Here is a 21131-nt window from a genome sequence, read left to right as displayed (position 1 = left end):
TTTATCAGTGAAATTAATTGTGTAATGCTTTCTTGTAGTGGGAGTTTATGTAAGGAGCGCGCCAGAGCACGGAGGTCATACATAAAGCATGCTCGACCATGTGCAAACAGTATTTATCGTACCCTTGAGTAAGTATTACAATCAAGCATTGTATTTTACCATTGGCTAATATTATTTCTGGAGATCTATAGTACTGTAGTGTTAATAAGTCAAACAAACAAGTTAGTTGGAATGCAAAAATGTCTACCCTTTTCAGTGGCCTGCTGCAGTTCAGAGGAACTAACAACACTGTGTGACAGAAAACTGAAACAGTTCCTGTGCTGCTTTCAGAGTTCTCAGAGGAGTCTTAAAAGCAGGACGTCCCACTACGGCTTAGGCCCAAGTGTGTAGGGTCTTTGAGGGACTGGGAGCAGTTTAGCTCCGGTGTCCCACATCATCAGAAGTGCAAACACCCACACACACACACACACAATCCGATGAAGATAGTAATTATTCCCCTCTTGGGCTGCCAGGGGCAGCATAGTTATTCAGGTCAAGGAGAACCAAATCGGTAAGAGAAAGGAAGAGGAGCGTGAAAAAGAAGTCAAGCGAAAGTTGTAGCACACACCTGTGAAAGTAGTGAACACCTGCAAAAGCAAAAAGTACATAGTGTGTCTTTGGTAAGTCAAACAGAGCAAACTAATGGCAGTAACCTCTGCAAGCTTGCAAATTGTCGACAACAATGGACTTTGACTTTAAACAGTGAAGATATTTTGGGTAAGGATCAGGCATCTGTCCCTGCACAATATTAAATAAATCACCATGAACAATATTTGACCTTTTGAATTATTTCAAAAGGTGTGGCATGCTTATTACTAAATCCAGTAAGAAGTGGTCCCCGGAGAGACATTCGCCATGACATGAATGTGACTGCTATCCATCTTAGCCCTAAATATAGATCTAAGACACCGGAGGACAACTACCTATTAAACCGGCTCCAAGCAAGCCGTTGACAGATTGCAGATGTATAAGCAACGAGGATAAGTCCGGGGAGAGAGAGTAAGTACATAATACTATTTCTATAGTAGAGATAGATGAGGGGATGGGGGAGGGAGTGAGAGGGGGGGATTACATGATGGAAAAGGGCAGGAGAGTTGTTCGGGAGGGCAGGACAGCATTGGCGTCAGGGGAGAGGGATGGGGGACAGATACAGATCTAGCAACTTGCTGGAACCCACACACACACAATTTGCCCATTTCTTCCGGTAGTTGGCTCTCTTTCTCTGCAATTTCCTATATCTCTGGTAGATCCTGTCAATTACATGAAGCTGTGGAAGTAACGTGAAGGTAATGGGAAAGACACCCATGATAAGTGTTGGTTCACTGGACAAATCTAACTTTCAGTATCTGCACCAAAAAAAAGAGAATTTGCAAATTGTTGGTGGTGTTCATGTTTTGTGTCTTAACACGACTATTACAGTTTTGGATTAGAACGAGTCAATTGATGCCATCACACCACCGCACAGGTAAGGACCCTTCAAACATATACAAAGGATCACAACTAAGTAGATGAGATGTTTTTCATGCATTTACTTTAACCTTGCACCAATTACATTCAGAAACACTTGCAACCTACTTATGGAATGCTCTTATCGTAACACCTTGGTTATTTTCAAGAGGGTAGGATTGAAGTATAGGACTTGGTAAGGGAGTGTGTGTAGTTGAGTTGTCTCTGACTGTGTTGAATACATAAATACAGCAAATATATGCATTTGCCTTCCAGGCTGTTACATTGGGAGTGGGAAGTTTGCAAACACATGAGAACATAATTCATCAGTAAGACAAGCTTGAAAAGCAAAATCAATCCATGGGACCCAAATAACGGCAAAATGAGAAAGACGCTGTAATTTCCCATCAAAGCCGTCCTGTGAGCAGCCTTGCAGCAACAGCGATGCTAATGATTTAACATACTCTAGTGACATGCCACTTTCTCGCACACACAAACGTTTCCGCACGCACACGCACACAAACACACAAACACACACACACACACCTTTATCAAGAAGGGCAGCTCAGCAAGATTATCTCATTTGCTCATTATTATGTCGCTCCATAGAAAGCGGTCCCCGGGCTGGAACTGGAAGAGGAGAAGGTATCCCACAATATAATCTGGGATCCAGCTGCCCCACTATGTTATTGGAGAACTTCAGGGGGGGGGGGCACAGGGCCTGACGGAAACACAGCACTGCAAGTATAACACAACGTGTCAAATACTTTAACACACAACACTCATAGTGTAGGTTGAGCGTGCAGCTCCAGCGGGCACGGCGGCAAAAACAACAACAACCACTGATTGCTGGCTGATTCTCCTCTTCCGTTTTATGTGGCGCTACAACAACAGCCTTCAGAGGGACAACAGAAAGATGACTCCGGAGGTACTGTAGCTGGGCGGCGGACACTGACAGCTCGTGGTGTAAACAGGACACTCTGGCATTTCGGGTACATGACAGATCGCCTGGTCACCATGTCACCGGTGACTTGACTACCAGAGGCATGGCATGGCAAGGTTAGGATGAGGAAAACACAAGTGTGTAGCGCATGGCTTGGCTTTTATGCACACATTCAATGGTTCAATGGCTGTTCTGTTGAACGCTCAGACTGAAGGGGAGCAGATTGATCACGGTTTGGATATCAGGTAAATAAGCAGCTCCGTCAGCAGAACAAGGAAGACATTTGTCTGCAGAGAAATTAGTGATACAATATCACAAGATGTTTCTGTGAAAGGCAATGTATGATGGGAAGTGGTTCTGACTGATCACGTTTAGTGTCACAGCTCGGTAGAGAAAAAAAACATAAACTTTGTTAAAAAAAAACTTTTTTGTTACATCGATGGTGAATAAACAAAACCCTTCAGTCAATTGTTACGTAAAAATAATGACAGTGGCTTTCATGAGAACAGATCTGGTGCTATGCCGTTAGAGAGAGACGTTTGTTGTATTACTTGGATTACTACAAAGGTTTCACTTGTCTGCCACTTTTACGCAAAAGTCTGGTGTTTCTTTATGGGCCACCGCTAGCTGCAGTCAACACAACACGCGCAAAAACACCCACACACTGCACACACACACCCCGACCTGGTTCAATATCCAATATGTTTTGTCTACACACAAAGAAAGACAATTCAAAACAAAGAAAACAATTAGATCCATCTCGATTATCCCGCAGTGTGAGGCGGCGGCGACGCTAAACAGGGGCTCTTGTTGTGGCTCCTTGGTTCCAGCGGTGGTTGGATAGCGTTGTGCTCACCGTTGGGGAAATAATGAAACAAAAAAACTTGTCTGCAGTCATTACAGCTATTACATGGGCCTGTAAATGCATCCCAGGTCCGCCCGGCGCCTGATCGATTTTTCTATTTCGGATTTGCTTTCTCTATTACCGGCCCTGGGGGGCGTGTGACTCGGCCCCCCCCTAATTGACACCGTCTACAAGGGACTGAAATAGGACCACCGGTTCCTGGTGCTGTTTGTACGCTTCCTTCATTGACCAGCCTTTCTATTTATTTGTTTCTCCTTCGTGTTGCTTCTCTGTGTCCGAGGTCCGAGAGCTGAGACCAAATGAAATCCTAAAGTGGAAGCCTGGAAATGCCAAGCGTCGGGTTTATGATGTGTATCAAACTGCAACAGAGACACAGCTGGTGGATGCTCTGCCATCTCTAAAGTATCGTATTCTCTTTTACGGGGTCCTGGAGGGGCTTCACTGTCAATTGGGAGAAGAAAGAAAGGAAATGGACTATAAGAAGAAGAACAAGGTTTCAATTTCCACCAGTGGACAGTTTTATGTCTATTTCCACGGGAACATTTTGGTAAGGGGCAGATAGAGAGAGAATGAGAGGGAAAAGAGAGAGAGAGAGAGAGAGAAAAGAGAGAGAGAGAGAGAGAGAGAGAGAGAGAGAGAGAGAGAGAGAGAGAGAGAGAGAGAGAGAGAGAGAGAGAGAGAGAGAGAGAGAAAAGAGAGAGAGAGAGAGAGAGAGAGAGAGAGAGAGAGAGAGAGAGAGAGAGAGAGAGAGAATAGTGCAGGGTGAAGATGAAAGCTTAGTAGTGGCAGCAAATGGAAACGTGCCGCAGAAGGGGGTAGGGGGGATAGTATCTGATGACGGGGTGGAAGAAGTGCAACAAGAGACGAGGCGAGGAGGAGGAAAACACGTGGAGGAGCGGCGGAGAGAAAGAAGTGTTTTCCCTCCGTTGAGAGGAGATGCAATAAAACGAGCAGAGGATGGAGGCAAGAAAGTCAGTGGGAGACTCATCACCCACAAGGGCCACCGGCGTGTAATGCCGAGACCCACACACACACACACACACACACACACACACACACACACACACACACCGACGATCACACACACACACTCCCGATCGCACACACACAACACACACACGCTTTAGTGCACCCCCTCACTCATACACACCCACACTAAAAAACAAACAAACACACATAATCCCTCTCCCTCACACACACACAAACACACACACACACACACTTGACTCCCCCTCCCCACCCGAGATCATTAGCCGAGGCACACAGCAAGGTTTAGGAATAATTGGCTGCCTCTTCTGTCTTTAATGGCACAAGGTGGTGGTGGTGGTGGTGGTGGTGGTGGTGGGAGCAGATCAGAGGGGCGGGCGGCGGCGGGGAAGAAGGAGCTGCTGCAGAGAGAGCTGTGTCTCATTTTACTGCAGCCAGCGGTCACCTGTTTCTGCGGCGCCCGTAAAAAAAGAGAAAAAAGCACTAAACAGAGCGCGACACACCGCCGCGGCCGCTGCCCCACTCAGCTCATGGAAAGAGACATCGATAAAGGACCGTGCCAGGCCCCACCCCCCAAGGCCCCACCCTGTCAGACACCACCCCCCCCAGGCACCAGCCCCCCAGGCACCACCCCCCTGTGCTCCAGCGCGTCACAGAGGCACACACGTCACTCGTGGGCCCGCTGACTGGCAGGTAGTAGAGGTCAAAGGTCATCCGTTGCACAGGATCGGTGCACCATACCAGTCAAGGGCTTCAACCGAGGGGGGAGATGCACCACGGTAGGTATTCGTAGGTGTGTGTGTGTGTGTGGTTGTCTGTGTGTGTGTGTGCGTCTGTGTGTGTTAACTCCAAATCGACTGAATTCATTCATGTAGTGATTTCCGTGCCGCTCCAAGGCCCACTCAAAGCCTCCACAGCGAATGACTCATGTTCCTCCACACACACACACACACACACACACACACACACACACACACACACACACACACACACACACACACACACACACACACACACACAGTGTGTGTGTTTTTCTGTGTTTGTGTGTGTGTCAATTACAATTGGACATGGTTTATGTGGCTTTTAGTGTGTGACCTTTGCAGAGGAGAGGGGGAGGCTCTGCCCACATAGTAGTTCTGACCCATGTCTAGTTCATCATTTGAATCCATATTTGTCCTCGATAGGTTTTAAAACCAATCAAGGTAAGTGAGCGCAAGAGAAAGACGGAGAGAAACAGAAAAAGAAAGAGAAAGAGAGAGATGACAAGAGACAGCGATTGCAGGGTTGTACCGACCCTGACGTTTTGAACCCCCCAGCTCCTCTTAATAATCCATCGTGTCACCAGGTTTAACCGTCTGCTGGAAAATTAGCCTATTTAGCAGCTTTTTCAATGTTTAAACGAGGCCAAAAGATACCAAAAAGCGCAAAAACATGTTGGTAATTGATTCAACACAAATAGACAAGTGGCAATGTTCCTTTCATGGCGAGCCCCACCCCACAATAGCGGCCGTGTGATTTCTCTTTGGGTCAATATCGCTGCCATGCAGTTTCATCAAAAGGTTCAATGTAGACGAGTGGATCCGACGTCCACGCAGCCATCCTGCCTGACACAAGATACGCACTACGGATTTACCTTTCCGGGCAGAGCGCTCCAAAATGGGCCCAAACGGGCAGAGGTACATTTGGTCTGCTCACGAGATCCACGTCCTCAGCCAGACCCCCGTAACAAGGACTTCTCCTTCACTGTAAGGTCAGGAGATGTGGAGGAAGACCCCCCCCCGCTGTTCAGGTCAACATTGTATGTTGTACGTCCTGGCACTTAATGCACGCACTTATGGTATGTCGTACTTAGTTATAGTCATTAGTTGTGTAGCATCTTATCCTAGCTATCTTTGTTGTGTAACCTAGTGATTGTTGGTGCTTTGCACTTGGTTCTAAGAACATCCTTACTGTACCAACAGAGATGTATTGTTTCTCTTTCTTCTGACAAATGTACTTATTGTAAGACGGTTTCCATAAAAGCGTCTGCTAAATGCCCTAAATGTATATGTAGCAACCCAGCCCTCGCTCCTTCCCTTCAGCGTGGGAACACAGAGCGCTTATTTTGAGACAAGGGGAGAGGAGGAGTTTGACGCAGACAACATTGTGTGGACGGTGTTTGTGGCCATTATATGATGCTGTTTGACCCTCAATTACCGTGGGACAGAAGACTATAGAAAAAACCGTCCCTGCCCTTCTCACTGGTCAGAAACGCAGGTATGCATTCATAAACCCCCCATAATCCACGTCCTTATGTAATGAAATAGACCTGTGTGAGGCGCTGGTTTTGGGGCCCATGTTACCTAATGGCGAGCCATAGCTCCCAGTGAGCGGGATACCACATAGAAATACAAATATGAAACACAATGAGACCCATTCCTACACAGAGCAGCATCAATACCGCCAGAGCCATTGCAGTCAACCTTGTTCAGCAGGTCCTGATAGCCATTCCTGCGTCAACATCCATCGCCATTCTGCAGTCTTCACAAATTTGAATTTTTATGTATGGGAGCACGTGTGTGTGTACGTGTTTATTTATGTGTGTGTGTGTGTGTGTGTGTGTGTGTGTGTGTGTGTGTGTGTTTGTATGTGTGTTTATTTATTTATGTGTGTGTGTGTGTGTGTGTTTATTTATGCGTTTGTGTGTGTGTGTGTATTTATGTGTGTGTTTATTTATTAATGTGTGTGTGTGTGTGTGTGTGTGTGTGTGTGTGTGTGTGTGTGTGTGTGTGTGTGTGTGTGTGTGTGTGTGTGTGTGTGTGTGTGTGTGTGTGTGTTGGATGGGGAGGTATGTGGGGAATCAAGCCAATCTAAGCCCACCCAAGGTCCAACGAAGGGTGTCAAGGTCCTACTTGAGATGCCAAGACATAAAATATAGTGTGTATATCTTTATGTGTATGTGTGTATGTGTGTGTGTTTGTGTCTGTGTCTGTACGTGTGTAAATGTGTATGTGTACGTGTGTGTGTGTGTGTGTTTGCACGTGTGTGTGCATGTATCTGTATGTGTGTGTGTGTGCGTCTCTGTCTGTGTACATGTATATAGATATGTGCGAGTGTGTATTATGTATTCGTCTGTGTGTTTGCGTGTGCGTGTGTCATACATGCACTCCATAATCCTTTGATTTACAGCTGACCTGCCTATACGTAATGGAACCTTAATTCACAGTGACTTTCAAGCCATTTTACATGGCTGATGTCCTTCTCTGGGACGAGTGCGGGCCAAGGGGTCACCGCATCAAGCGCTTCTCCCTGACGGTGTCCTTTATGAGCTCTACTGTACACGGCCGCATCACAGAGGCCAGGGAAGTGGCCTAGTGTACAACACTCAAGGAGCGCACAATGGTTGGGATTAGTACTGAATAGAGTAAGTGTTGATCACGGCCGCCCCCCTATAAGGGCTCTCTCCTTCAAGAGCCCTAGTCTAATCTTTATTTCTTTATCTTTATCTCTGTCTCTCCCTCATGCTCTTTATTTTGCTCTCTCTCTCTCTCTCTCTCTCTCTCTCTCTCTCTCTCCCTCTTTCGCTCTCTTTCTCTCTCTTTCTCTCCCTCTCCTTCTCTCTCACCCTCTCTCTCCCTCTTTCTGTCTCTCTTGCATTCTCTCTCTCACTCTTTTTCAAATGATCTCTATATTTCTCTCTCCCTCTCTCTTTCTTCTCTCTCTCCCCAGCATGCTCTCTATCGCCCTCTCTCACTCTCTCGGCTCCATTCAGCCCCCATTCAATAAATTATATTAATTATTAATTGAATATGCAGTGTACAGTATTCAAGAGTTAGAATGTGTGTGTGAGTGCTTATGTGTGTGTTTGTGAGCGCATGCATGTGCGTGTGCGTCTGTGTGTGCGTATGCGTGTGTGTGTGTGTGTGTGTGGAAGCTGTTTGTAAGTGTGACAGGGACTGATGTCGCTGCTCCACCACACATTTAGCTCCTTATGTAACAACGAGACCAGCATTAGCACGCGCCGGCTAAACACAAAGACTAAGCAATAAACAACAATGGCAGCAAGATGCTGGTGGCTATATTAAGAACATGGGCCAGATGGAAATCAAGTTGTGCTGGTTACCTTGAATAATGTTCATTTACTACTAATCAATGTCAATTCGTTTTTGTATGTGTGGGCGTGTGCATGCGTGTGTGTGTGTGTGTGTGTGTGTGTGTGTGTGTGTGTGTGTGTGTGTGTGTGTGTGTGTGTGTGTGTGTGTGTGTGTGTGTGTGCTTAAGATTCATGTTATTGACTCCTTTGTCTCTTATGCAGTTAAACTGCACTTTATAAAACTTTGATTCGATGGGTACTGATAGCTAAGGCATTTTACAAATGCTGTCATTTTAGGTATTATTATATTCTTTACATAGGCATACTAGTGTATATATTATAGATAGTAGGCCTTTAACAACATACGTCAGTCATAAGACTAGTCTTGTGATATAGTAGGCCTACCTCATTAGAAATTCCCACAACTGCAGGGGCATTCAATTCAATTCCATCTACACCAATAATGATGAGACATGTTGTCTCTGAGACAATTCTGAAGATATAATTCTGAAACTACACCGATACAGTGAATCCGCCAATGCCCCTGACGGGCACCCCGAGGTTAGAGTGAGCGATACAGTCTGCATCCGTGAAACGTGACGCCGTGTGACGCCAAGAAACAGCATCATCGTTCCTCTTCAACTGATAGTTCCAATAGCAATAGTGACCGCCTCACAGTTTTCAACGATATAGTGCCTCCATCCTGTTACTCTACCGTGCTAATTAATGCACTGCCACTAATTAGATGATATAGCACAGAAGAATATAATCGTGTGGCAAACACCCAAGAAACAAAAGCAATGCTGCAATAGGTAAGCCTGAGTTATTACAGAGTACGTATGTAGGATTTAACATACTGTAGCCCACTTTGTCCTGCAGTTGAGAGCAGCTCTAGTCCATCTTTATCTACACATTACCTCTAGAGTTGGGACCAGGAACCATCCCGTTCGCATCCTCGCCTCGTGTTCCGCATCGCGTGCCCCAAGACACACTTCATTCATAAATTCAATGGCCTAAAAAGCCATACGACGTTGCCTTATTTATTTAACATTGCACGTTTTAAACATAAATAGCCTAAGTATGGAAGGAATCGGGACATGCAACCACTGATGTGTTCTTATTTTAACAAAACAATAGCGATTGGATTCAAATGGACCCAAAGCCTGCGACTTAAAGAAGACACAGCCGATCGACATAGGGTTCAAGGTTATCATCGCGATAACAATAATGCGTTATCTTATTAAAATCGTTGTGCATGCATGCAAACGCTGTTTACCTTTGCCGCCGAGGAAACCGCACGGATTTCCTGATCAACAATGGCACGCGCCGTGGCCCGCGCTGAGCCGCTGTCAGACGCCACATTAACTATTAACCACAACGCCTCTAAATATTTCAGCCCTTCTAGAGGAAAAAAGTGTTGATTGATTTATGTCGTCAGTCATACAATACTTTCTTACCGGTTAAAGAGAGGGCTCCGTTTCGAATCACTGGCCGATGTGGAGGAAGATGCAGGAGGATGAAGGAGGAAGGAAGGAGGAAAAGAGCCGAGAAGAGATGCTCTGTGTGCTGTGTTGTCCTGTTCTGTCTCCCTCTGTCCTCGGTAGCCTGTGGGGAAAACTCCGCTATGCTGCAACGGAAAACCTGTACCACTGGGCTGGAGCTACTGCTGCTTTGCTACTGCTGCCGAGCACAGACAATACATGTTAACCACCGTGCATCCACATCAACGCCCCGCGTGCGAGTCAGGTCGGTGAAGGCAGCAGTAGCGGACTGAAGGCGGCAGTACAAATACGTTCCTCTCTCTCGCGTGCAGCACACACTCTCCCCGCTCCGTCTCCGTGGCGCGTGCTGTAGTGGATTTAAGGAGGGGGGGGGATGGTGTCGTTGGGATTACGTGGTAGGGGTTTAATTAGATAGCGATTCGCCTAGCCCTATTGGCATCGTCGCTTCTGCCCCACCTCCTACTCCGTGTCTATCTGACTATCTGTCGATCTGTCTATCAATCAATCAATCAATCAATCTATCTATCTATCTATCTATCTATCTATCTATCTATCTATCTATCTATCTATCTATCTATCTATCTATCTATCTATCTATCTATCTATCTATCTATCTATCTATCTATCTATCTATCTATCTATCTATCTATCTATCTATCTATCTATCTATCTATCTATCTATCTATCTATCTATCTGTCTGTCTGTCTATCTATCTATCTGTCTATCTGTCTGTCTGTCTGTCTGTCAAATACGGCAATATATATATTATAATTTTTTAATACATCAAATAGATTACCTGAAGTGACACCTTTATATCAATTGAGTGGGTGGCGCTTACTACTGTAATATTGCTTCTGAATTCTGACAAACTATCCAAGACAATTATCACGCAGCTGGTGGAAAAGTCTGTTGATTGATTGGACAGAACTCTGTGGAGGCGTTAAAGACTGACAGCCCTGACATGCACAGACAAGCAAACACACACACACACACACACACACGCACGCACGCACGCGCACACACACACACACACACACACACACACACACACACACACACACACACACACAATTACCCCCCCCAACACACACACACACACACACACACACACACACACACACACACACACACACACACACACACACACACACACACACACACACACACACACACACACACACTCAAAGGCACACACGTAAGAGTGAGTTTTAAACACACAGTCATGCTTAAACATAAAAAATATACACAACGAAACATGTACTTACTTTACTGATACTGTCATTGTGTGAGACAATGACAGAGCTCGCACCGCACCGCTGTTGTGCGAGAGCTGAAGCAGGATGCAGTTCACTTACCAGCCAATAGGGACCAGTAAAGAGAGGGGATTTCTGATTCTTACACGTACCTTTACGTTTTGAAATGTAACATTTTCAAACAACCACGTGAAGGCTTTCCTACATTTTCATGGCTTTCTTTTGCTCCTGATAGCAAATTAAAGAAACGACAATGACCATTCCACATTTGAGAAGCTCCAGCAAAGAGTATTTTCATACTGAATAAGCACAAATAGGAACAAGAGGACAAGACAAGCACTTGAAAACGTACATCAACATAAAAGGGACAGAAGGTTTTTCCAGCAGTTCTCTTATGAAGAATGGCTGTTAGTTGCTTGCACTAGCTGGCTGGGATATATTTCCTCCTTGTAAGCTATTCTCCAAGCAGAGGGTTAACAAACAAAGCACAAAGACTCCACCTAAAATCAGATTCCCATTAAAACATTTGCCAATACAACACTGATTGATCACTAAAGGCCACAACAAGACTGTGCACAAGGCCAAAGCCAGGATAATTTTGCGTGGGTTTATAAAAGATTTAAGAACTTTGATTTCATGTTATGAAATGTACTCCACAATAGTGAATCGCGTAATAATTGTTGGATAAATGGATGAAATGTGTACCTTATGTTGTATGTGCCGCTCGACTCGATATTTTTCAACAGTATATTCGAAAAATGTGTGCATGGGGCATTACACAATATTTGTGTGCATCTGGATTTTACTATTGAGTGCCTAACCAGCATACCCCACGTCACTATAGACGCAGATCCTAATTCATTCTAACATTAACTGTCAGAGTGGGAGGAATAGGCCATTGGGGAAAGACATCAGTTGTAATTGATAACCACACACACTAAACACTAGAGTGCTGTTTAATGTTCCTATTACCTCCAGGAGGGTCAACAATGACTCACAGGCCTAGAAACACTGACCGTCCAAGCAGTCAAAAGACTGCGTAGACTTCCTGTCTAAACAGGAAGCACAATCCAAACGCTCTGACCTCTCAGACAAGGAAATAACCCTACGGCATGCACTTCATGCAACTAAATATAACAAATACATTTTTACAATAAATATACTAGTCCTAAGTAATGGCTTTACTAGCAACCACATTCATAACCATCTCGTTTGTAGAGTTGGGTCTTTTTTCAGCTTGAACTTTTTTTAATCTGTGTGGTGACCCAGCAATGTTGCCGGAGGTTCCCTGCTCATGAGGCAGAGATGCTGGAAAAGTCTGGTGTTGGAGTTCATCCTCCAGCGCCCTGGGCTGATTGGCTACAGTTCCAGCTAGTGTGGACGATTGTTGCAAGCTAGCTTATAGTTGCAGGCCTGTAGAAGCAGTGTAGGCGTTTCAAGGCCTGATTAGGTCTCTTGTGTGTGTGTTTGTGTGCGTGTGTATGTGTGTGTGAGTATGCGTACATGTGGTTTGTGTGTATATGTGTGTATATGTATAATTTTGTTTGTGTGTACATTTATGTGTGTGTGTTTGTGTGTATGTGTGTGTGTGTGTGCAAGTGTATAAGATTGTTTGTTTGTATAAATTGGATTGTGTGTGTATGTGTGTGTGTGCGCGTGTGTGTGTGTGTGTGTGTGTGTGCGCATAGTGTGTGTGTGTGTGTGTAGCGAAAGCGTGTACCCTCATTCATGACCTTTTAAACTTAATGGAATTGATGGTGTTGCTTCATATTAACCAACCCCATCTTTCACAAAACAGACTCCATCACACACATAAACAAACACTGGCATTGGCTGTGCATTTCTGTTTATGTCTTTTTTGACCTTTGTCCATGTGATTGTTTATTTTTATATTTTGGTGGGGGGGGGGGAGGTTCTATATCTTCCATGCTTTTACGTTTATCACGTTCCCTCTCTTCTTGCCGTTGCCAAGAGAGACAGAGATGAATGTCTGACTCAGTGCTTATTTCATTAGCTGATATTAAGTCCCTCGTGCCCCAACTCCCTCTCCTAGTCTCTCTGTATGTCTCTCTGACTGTGTCTAACTCTCCCTCTGTCCTGTCAGAGAGGACGCTGATGTGATTGAATTACCTCTTTCACCCTCTCCCTCTCTCCCTCTCTCCCTCCCCCTCTCTCCCTCTCTCCCTCTCTCCCTCCCCCTCTCTCCCTCTCTCCCTCCCCCTCTTTCCCTCTCTCCCTCCCTCTCCCTCTCCCTCTCTCGCTCTCTCTCTCTCTCTCTCTCTCTCTCTCTCTCTCCCTCTCTCCCTCTCTCCCTCTCTCACTCTCACCCCTCTCCCTCTCTCCCTCTATCTCCCTCTCTCTCCCTCTCTGTGTTTGTGTTTGTTGGCACTTTCGCCATTGCGAGGTAGTGTTCACTGCTGCTGTTGCACTTTCCCTGCTCTTGCGTAACTCTGAGGCCGTTGTCTTTTCTTTTTTTTTCCCTCTCCTCTCTCCTCATCCGCTTGTCACTGTGGGAAACAGCGGCCCAGAAAAGCGACCTTCATTTTTCAGTAGTCTCCGATGCCCTTCTCTCCAGAGGGTCTCTGACGTCAGACCCAAAGGCCTATTACCCATCTCCTCCAGTAGGATGATGGAGAACGGATCCGTAATGGCGGACTGCCCTCTTTAATTAGACAAGCATACAGTTATTGTCTACATGCTATGCGTCAGGTCAGGCGTATTTAGACAGTATTTAACCACAATCTCTCTGGACTCATCAGGCCTACATTTACAGTTGATGTGGCCAAACAAACATCATCATTAAGATCCAAGATAAATAAGGGAAAAGCCTGAAAGGATCAAATCAAAAAAGTGAATGAACCCTGAGTTGGGACTTAACATGAGCTAGCTAGCCTATTCATTTTTTTACTAACTTTGCTACCTACATGGAAAATGGAAATAATGAAAAGATTAATAATAATTTATTGCATTTATATATAGCTTTCAAGTAACCCAAATCACTTTACATGGTGAGTTTGTGTGTGTGTGTGCCCTTCGAACCTCTACAAATAGAGCTAGCCCAACGAACAAAGAAGCGATCAGACAAATCTTTCTGAGACACTTATGGAAATTTGCAGATTACGTTCAGCAAGATCTAAATGATAACGGATATTTGACACAAACTAACAAACTAACAAACTAAGCTTGTCCAATTAAAATGCAGGTGGTTCTGCAAATTTCTGCTTCACATGCAGAGTAAAGTCAACGCTATGCAAATAACTTTTTTCCCTCTCCTCTCTCCACGTCACAAGGTTGGCTGGCATGCCAGCTAGCTAACATTCTCTGAATACAAAAACCGGGACATTGCCTCAGAGCACAGCAGTTCAAATATTGAAGAAGTGCATTTATTGCTTTTTTCACCTCCCAAAAACACTGTATAGAAAGAGCAGTACCTTCCAAGAAACCCTTAATGTTCACTGACATGAAATGCAATCTGCTTGATATTGTCTCCTCCAGAAGAGCTAGCTGAGCTAACTTTGTTATATCAGTCCAACCTTCTCTACACCTCAATCATAGACTTCAACCCTACAGATGGCCCTCGTACATCATCTTGTACAGTTATTGCCTTTGTAGGTTAGGTAGGAAATACTACTATTCCTCCTGGTGTTTCCATGTCCAGGAGGGTAAAATGAGTCAGAGTTCTCTGGTATAAGTGAATAGTCTAGAACACAGTAGACTTACAAATCAGATTTAGGATTATTATCTAAAGTCTTATAGCTGACAAGTTCAAATCTGGGTGAAAGGGGAATTTCACTTTATTTCACTTCTGTAACTCGTAATGGCGCAAACTTGGCCAGCAGTACTAAACTGGTTAAGAGTATCTGTAAAGGTATCAAATCAACTGCATGTAGACTGGCCTGGCCACTGTAGAATTAGGGTTATTTGTTAATATTGTTTTTCTTGGGTACAATATCTCTGTTACTGTACCAGGAACTAGGGCACACCTCCTCCCCTTGCTGGTTTTGGTCTCCGGCCACCCCTCACCGGAAGTTCTGCTGTGATTGAACTCGGCTTAACCACAAAGTGACTCTTGGCCTGTTTGTCCCATCAGCCTATAATTAGTTCTGCAGGAGGAGGGGGTAAAGTTCAGTGCTTTAACCTAAAGCTATGTTTAAAGCTGCCTAGATGTTCTCCCGTGCTGGCTGAGCAGCTTATCATAGCATTTACCTCTAGGCTCCATGACAGCGGGGAAAAAAAGAATGAATGGAGGGTGCCAGGTGGAACTGGATACTCAGGCTTTTCAAGGAGTATAATAGTGACAGTATTGGCCCTCCGAGATCACCTGGATCCAACTGGTTTTGCATCAGCACCGAAAGCGCTACAGTTCAATGGAGGAATATCTGTTGGGAAATATGTTTTTGCATTCCATATTTATTTTTGATCAGTACTTAAAGGTACTCTAGGTCAGATTAAAGCTACGATTTTAATATAAAATTAGTCCATTGTTGGAATATTGCTGTATGGGACAATATGGATTTTTAATAAACCTTGATAAAACTAGTAAAAAAAATAACATTAGTAATGCAGACATCATTTTTTTTAATACTTATGGAAGAAGTGCAGTGAATCTACCTATTTCTAATGCTACTAGCAGCCTGATTAATAATAACAACCAGACCCTAATTTCCCACGATAAGGACAAGGTGTTGAGCTGTAGAATCTTACTCAGTTAAGGCAAGAGAAAAGGTTTGAGAAAAGAGTTCTGATTCTTTTCCATGGCCTAACAGGCGGACATTGGATTCCATCCAAGAACATTTTGATTGAGTTTTTGGAGCCTCCTAAATGTGAGTCCGGTTATCACCAATCAAACAGGGAATGACCAGTAACATCTTGTGCTGCCAATATACATTTCGAGATACATCAAACGAGACCACTGTCTTTAAGGCCAAATATGATGGTTATTCAACATAAAGAGATGAGAATAATTCTGAAACCCTCTTTGCTTATCACATGATTATGTTGCCTGACATCGGATTCATAGGATTTTTTGTAGTGCAGAAAATATGTAGTTTGTTGTATATCTAAAAGTGTTAGTCATATAAAAATGCCTGTAATTGTTGTCAGTATCCAAGATGATTGCCTTCACTTTAATTTCTGGCTGTTATCCAAGTGGCCAGGCTTCTGTTGCACCTCCAACTAGCGAGAAACTCCTCCAACTCAGTTGGCTGTTGCCAGAAGCCAATCTGAGAGGGTTGGTTCTAATGTCTCCCAATCAGTAAAGCTCCACACTTTGTTGAGCTTATGTTGAAGTAGTATCCTCCACCCCCCACCAAGCGATAACCTCCTGTGGCCTGCTTGGGAGAGGATGATCTCACCTACTGGGAGATCATGAGGGTGAGAGGGTGGGATGACCGGGGGGGGGGGACTGTCGTGATTGACTGGCCCCTTAAGGCCTTGAAGGTATCACATTTTGAGATTGTCGGGATTTAAAAAGCAAGTTAAAAAGTAAATAGTATCGGGAGTGAGCTGTCATGCCAGTCGATCTGTGTGAGACCTACAGACTGGAGCCTGGATGGGCTAGAAAGAAGGTTTTTATTTTTTGATAGTGTTTCATTATAGATCTTATTTGTCATTAATCTTTCCCTTGAAGATGATCAAAATCATCTCCCTTTTATGGAAAGTCCAAAATATGCAATTTCAGCATTCATTGTACACACTCATCAAATATTACATTCAGATCTAGACGTCATATGAGATACAGCCCAAATATTGGTGGATTTACTGATTCTGTGAAACACGGCCCAAATGTTAGCTGGAACGATCAGATTCCATTTGCCGTAAAAACATCCACAAAGATTGCACAAAGCCAATGAACGCTCAGGTTTGGGTCACTTCAGTCTGTCAACGTGAACACGTCCATAATAAGATCAATCCATCTTTTGGTCGGAGTCAATCAATGGCCACAAATTATTCTCCGTCTGTGACCCCTTCCCCGGTTGGACCAGGAATCCATCTGTTAAAGGCCATCGACCACCCGTCTCTGGCCTCCCAGTCTGCCCACTCTGGCCGCCTGCTCCACTAATAGAGTTTCTAAGGGGGAGCAGGAACCTTACAAGCACTGTGGAAGCCTGTATCTCTTTTCTGAATGGAAGAGACTGTAGGATAACCAGGGGAATGGCCAGTGTTGGATACTATATAAACGGTGCAAGGTGACACACACACACACACACACACACACACACACACACACACACACACACACACACACACACACACACACACACACACGCACGAACACACACGCGTGCGCACACACACACACACACACACACACACATGCACACACACACAGACAGACACACACACAAACGCACGCACACAAACTAAGTGTTCAATGGTATATCATGTATTAGCTCTTTGTCTCATTGCAAGCACTATAATTCGCAGCTGTCACAATGTTGCATCCCAGAGGCATGCCAAACAGTTGAATACCCCATCGAATCAATAGGACCAGCGCAGGTGATCAATAAGGAGCATCCCCACCAGCCATTGTTCCTTCAGAATAGCCTTGGAGGATTGGGTTGTCTGGAATCCTCCCCCCCTGACCCTAACGCTATAAAGGGACACGGATCCCCGGGTCGATGTCCCATACCGCGGGGGGGGGGGGGACGAGCCTAACCAGCAGACAGAGGAGACAGAGGCGGTCCTTCTAATGAAACATCTGTGCATTTGTGTGCTCATGCCGCTGGGATCTTTTGGAAAACCCCTAAAGTCCCTTAAAGGCCTCCTCCTGGACACATTTACAGATCAACACCAAAGCTGAGGTGAAGCTTCAACATAACAACATTCTTTTGCTTAAAAGCTTAAACAAACACACAAAACATGTCAAAAACCGCGAACAATCATCACAGCACATTTCTACAGAGGAGTATTTATTGGTATTTAAGATATGGCAAGTTAATATGACAAGTGGCCTTATTTAAGCCCGCATTTTTTTTAATTCTAAAGCCCAAAAACTGTTGTTCTGCTTATATCATGTTTGTTCAAACTTAAAAGCCTTACAGCATAAGCCTATGTTGTAATTAATTTATCACTGGAATAATCTTTTTAAATTGCCTGGATCTCATCCTCCTTCATGGAAGTTTAAGAAATAGTCATCTCGATGTTGGTCATTTGTATCCAGTGAAGAATGTTTAATTTATTTAGTTTTTTCATATTGGGTTCGTACTTGAATTATATTGTTTGATACTTTATTTTGATGCATTCATAAATATCTTGAAGTAAGCAGAAGGCAACCATCTTGGCTCTTTAGGAATTATGAATTTGGCTTTTCTGTGTTTAAACTTGCACGAGTTCAACATGGTTGGAATAATACGATTGTATTTGATTAGCATTACTGAAGAAACTGTTTATTCTTTGCATAAACTGGTGTGTCTGATCCATTCATTTGTGGTACCTTTGTTGAAACTTTTCTCAGAGAGATGGTGTAGGAACCAGGGCACAACTCCTCCCCTTAACTCCTGAATGATGTCTGTAACCCCTTGTAGGGGGTTACAGACATCATTCAATATTGAAAAAGACCTCAATTACAGTCTGAAAGGACTTCAATTTGTTCGTTTGGCTTTTTTTTTTTATTAACATTACTTGATTGGCAGATGTGAGCTTTGCAGAATGTTGTGAGATGCAAGATGAGGGATTTTCAGCTGTAAAGTTAAAAAAAAAATTAAATCTTGTGGCGTCATCGGCATCATCATCATCATATTGTGTTTATTATTTTGTGTTATCGCTTGCTTTAATTATTTAATAAATATATGCTTTTTCCGGTCTTCGGGAGCCGACATTCTTTCACTGCCGAAGGTTAAAAAGAAATCGGCTGGACAGAGAGCGTTTGCCTATCGAGCCCCCTTCCTATGGAATAGGCTGCCATCAGCGATCAGGGAAGCTGACTCTGTGGAGCTATTCAAAGGAAAGCTCAAAACGCACCTCTACAATCTTGCATTTGGAACATAGGAGTGTGAAAACAACAGATGCGAAGTGAAGAGTACTCTGTTTGCTTGTGCTTTTCTTATTACATTATACATTCCCACTATGTACTTTTCCGTTCTAATTCACTGGTCTGTTCTAGCGTGTTGCGGGTACTGGACTGGATGCCTGGACTCTCCTCATGGATAACCGGCCAGAACCCCATCACCATTTTAATATGATGTGCATGTATTTACCTGTATGTCAATTGTGGCACCCATTGCACTCCTGACCATCCCTGGAAGAAGGGATCCCCTACACTGCGTTTCTTCTCAAGATTTCTTCCTTGCTGATTCAAGGGAGTTTTTTCTTGCCCGTGTGGGGGCTTGGGTAAAGGGGGGTGTCGCAAATATTTGGCCTGTTAAGCCCTTTGAGACTGTAATGGTGATTAAGGGCTATACAAATAAAATTTAATTGAATTGAATTGAAAAGGTATAAATACTAATGAATAATATGAACAATCAATACATTTAATAATGTACATTTTTGGTGATGATATCCTCCTTATCACAGGATCTCAACAAAACCCAGATTAGTATTTCCAGAACTAAAGCGGTAGCCAAAATAGCAGGAAGTGGGAAGGCTCAAACCGTTATCCTTTTAGTTTTAATGGCACGTCTCGTGGTTTGGAATAATTTGTTCTGCCAATTTCATTATTTTGTTACTGCAGCTGTTACTGTAATGCATGTCATTTGTAAAGGGAAAATACCATCACTTTAATCTAACATTGACCCCATTGCAATCCGCAATATCAAGTCAAATAAGATCAGAGATCCCATTATTGGCCTCTAATGTATCCCCTTGCAGAACATATAAGATCAGAGCGATAGACTTCCCTTCAGTCGCCACGTTATAACAATATCAAAACCTCCCATATGATGACTCTTCTCATGCCTCCTGCGATGGGTTCATTGCCCCGCTCCACAGGGTACCCTCTGCCGCCATGCACACCGACGCCCCCAGCACCGTGAGCAGGGCGGTGGAGGTGGAAGAGAATTCAAAACGTATGATAAAAAAGTCAAAGTTATCCATGCGGACTGAGGCTATAGCATCCGCAGGGGCAGAGAGGTGTTGTAATATTGATGAGCGGAGACGGGAGAGACCCAGCATGACTCATCCATCCACTAGTTCAGAAGGGAGGAGAAGGAAAGTGCAATAAAAACCAAGGGGTCTTAGTTTTTCCTTTTTTTCTTCTTCTTCTATTCTTTACATAAGGCTCAACTTGTTTTGTTTTTCTGGAGTTTTTGGCACACTCTTCCACTTCTGGGTCAAACCCACTGCAAATTAAAGTGTTGCCATATTCAGCACCACACCCGATTTTGATGGACAATTATTCATTTTAATAGTCAAATATGTATTCAACCAATTGTAATCTACAATTTTGGCATGCAAAATCTTCAACTGAATATTTTCACATTTTTTTCAAAGCACTTAAAAAGTCACACTTAGTTCCAAGCCTCGGTCTGAACCCAGAATGTCTGATGTTCAACTTAGGGAGATCAAGGACTACTATATTTATATTTATCTATACCCGCTCATTCTGAGCTTTACATATCCAGATACATATCAGTTAAATTACTTTAGCTTTTCCAATGAGTTGTTTTAGGGTTTGGCCTTCCTTGAACTAGCTAGACCCTCTGATCTAGAGGGAGCTTGGTCACCCCAAACAATGTGGATTCCCCATCTTATGAGCATCCCAAAGCCCAACCATTTTGACCCCTTCCCTCCAAATCACTCCAGCCAATTGGAATTGAAGGACAACAAATGAACAGTGACAGCTTTTAGTGCGTTGACCGTAAGGGCTTTCATTCCACAAGCTCTGACGCCACCACTTTATAGTTTTAGACACAACCACATCAGTCCAAAGATGACGCACGCAGACACACACACGGACACACGCACGCACACACACACACACACACACATACTGTATACAAAAACACACTATCTAGCAGTTGTCCAAGTAAGCTGTTGGTGCCTTAAAAACACATATTCCTAAAAGTCCCTCTATAACAGACTTAA

The 21131-nt window shown here is 44.0% G+C and overlaps 1 protein-coding gene across 4 annotated transcripts in view; it reads right to left on the bottom strand.

Annotated features, from left to right (window-relative positions):
- LOC132450867 (hippocalcin-like protein 1) overlaps window positions 1-10299 on the bottom strand; it is a 36536-nt gene extending 26237 nt beyond the window's left edge. For 2 of the 4 annotated variants that reach the window (XM_060043042.1, XM_060043041.1), the window contains exons 1-2: window positions 9810-10299; window positions 9629-9698 (exon numbers count right to left, since the gene is read on the bottom strand). The gene's annotated coding sequence lies outside the window, so the exon portion shown is untranslated. The remainder of the gene's footprint in view (window positions 1-9628; window positions 9699-9809) is intronic. The other 2 variants (XM_060043039.1, XM_060043038.1) reach the window with 2 other exon arrangements.
- Window positions 10300-21131: the final 10832 nt, after the last annotated feature.

Source organism: Gadus macrocephalus, chromosome 22 (assembly GCF_031168955.1).
Source record: "Gadus macrocephalus chromosome 22, ASM3116895v1".
NCBI classification, from domain to species: Eukaryota; Metazoa; Chordata; class Actinopteri; order Gadiformes; family Gadidae; genus Gadus; species Gadus macrocephalus.
The sequence above is the reverse complement of the archived record's forward strand: the minus strand, read 5'-3'. Positions and strand labels throughout refer to the sequence as shown.